Source organism: Varanus komodoensis, unplaced genomic scaffold (genome assembly GCF_004798865.1).
Source record: "Varanus komodoensis strain SLA01 unplaced genomic scaffold, ASM479886v1 scaffold162, whole genome shotgun sequence".
Classification (NCBI taxonomy): Eukaryota; Metazoa; Chordata; class Lepidosauria; order Squamata; family Varanidae; genus Varanus; species Varanus komodoensis.
The window spans coordinates 208,829-211,030 of NW_025335474.1; positions in this window are offsets into that span (position 1 = coordinate 208,829).

Sequence of the window (2,202 nt, forward strand, 5' to 3'; positions counted from 1 at the left end):
TCCCTCTCGCAGGCCTCTGCTTCTGCCCGTTCTGAGCACGTTCCGACGGTCGGAGGCCCGCCCGGAGGCCACAATTTCCCGGCCCCACCCTGACAGTGGTGCTAAAGTTGTCCCGAAAACAGGGGGATGCGCGCACACCTAGTCCTCTTGGAGACGCTGTCCGTCCACGCATGTCTCCGTTTCCACCGAATCCGAGCGCGTTCTGGCGGTCGGAGGACCGCCCGGAGGCCGCGATTTTCTGGTTCCACCCTGACAGATGGCCAGAAGCTGCCCCGAAAAGAGGGTGACTCGGACACACCAAGTCCCCTTTGAGACGCTGTCCCTCCGCGCAGAAATCAGTGTCCGCCGTTCCGAGTGCATTCCGACAGTCAGAGGCAGGCCCAGAGGCCGCAACTTCCCGGCTCCACCCTGACAGAGGGGCAATATTGCCCCGAAAAGAGGGCCACACGGACACACCCAGTATTTTTTGAGACGTTGTCCCTCGCGCAGGCCTCCGTTTCCATCCATTCCGAGCCCGTTCCGACGGTCGGAGGCCCGCCCGGAGGCCACGATTTGCCGGCTCCACCCTGACAGAGGGCCAGAAGTTGCCCCAAAAAGAGGGTGACTCGGACGCACATAGTCCCCTTTGAAACGCTGTCCCTCCGCACAGGAATCCGTGTCCACCGTTCCGAGTGCGTTCCGACCGTCGGAGGCCTGCCCAGAGGCCGCGATTTCCCGGCTCCACCCTGACAGAGGCCCAAAAGTTGCCCCGAAAAGAGGGCCACACGGACACACAAAGTATTCCTTGAGACTCTGTCCCTCGCGCAGGCATCCGTTTCCGCCCGTTCCGAGCACGTTACGATGGTCGGAGGCCAGCCGGAAGGCCGGGATGTCCCGGCACCACCCTGAAAGAGAGGCAAAAGTTGCCCGGAAAACAGGGCGAAGCGAGCGTACCTAGTCCTCTTTGAGAAGGTTTCCTTCGCGCAGGCCTCCATTTCCGCCCGTTATGAGCGCATTCCGACGGTCACAGTCCCGCCCGGAGGCCGCGAATTCCTAGCCCCACCCTGACAGAGGCCCAAAAGTTCCCCCGAAAACAGGGCCATGCGGACACACCTTGTCCTCTTTGAGAAGCTGTCCTTCCAAGCAGGCCTCCGTTTCTGCCTGTTCTCAGTGCGTTCAGGCGGTCGGAGGCCCACCCAGAGCCAGCGATTTCCCGGCCCCACTCTGACAGAGGGGCTTAATTTACTCTGAAAAGAGGGCCACGCGGACACACAGATTCCTCTTTGAGACGCTGTCCCTCCGCGCAGGCGTCCGTTTCTACCCATAGCGAGTGCGTTCCAATGGTCAGAGGCCCGCCCGAAGGCCAGGAATTCCCGGCCCGACCCTGACATAGAGGCAAAAGATGCCCGGAAAACAGGGCGAAGCCCGCGGACCTAGTCCTCTTTGAGAAGCTTTCCATCACACAGGCCTCCGTTTCCGTGCGTTACGAGCGCGTTACGACAGTGGGAGGCCAGCCCGGAGGCCGCGATTTCCCGACCCCACCCTGACAGAGGCCCAAAAGTTCCCCCGAAAAGAGGGTGACGCGGACACACCTAGTCCTCTTTGAGCCGCTGTCCCTCACCGCAGGCCTCCGTTCCCGCCCATTCCGAGCGCATTCCGACGGTCGGAGGCCCTCCCGGAGGCTGGGATTTCCTGGATCCACCATGACAGAGGGGCAACAGTTTCTTAAAATAAAGGGCAACGCGCGCACCTTGTCCTCTTTGAGACACTGTCCCTCCGCGTAGGCCTCTGTTTCCGCCCCTTACGAGGGCCTTCCGACAGTCTTAGGCCCGTCATGAGCCCGCGATTTCCCGGCCTCATCTGATAGAGGTCCAAATGTTGCCTGAAAAGAGGGTGACACGGACACACCTAGTCCTCTTTGAGACGCTGTCCCTCTGCGCAGGCCTCCGTTTCTGCCCGTTCTGAGCGCGTTCCGATGGTCGGTGGGCCACCCGAAGGCCGGGATTTCCCAGCCCCACGCTGACAGAAAGGCAAAATTGCCTGAAAAGAGGGCAAAATGGACACACCTAGTCGTCTTTGAGACGCTGTCCCTCCACGCAGGCCTACATTTCCACCCGTTCCAAGCGCGTTCCGATTGTTGGAGGCCCGCCCGGAGCCCCGCATTTCCAGGACCAATGCTGACAGAGAGGCAAAAGTCGCCCGCAAAAGGGCGACGCACGCACC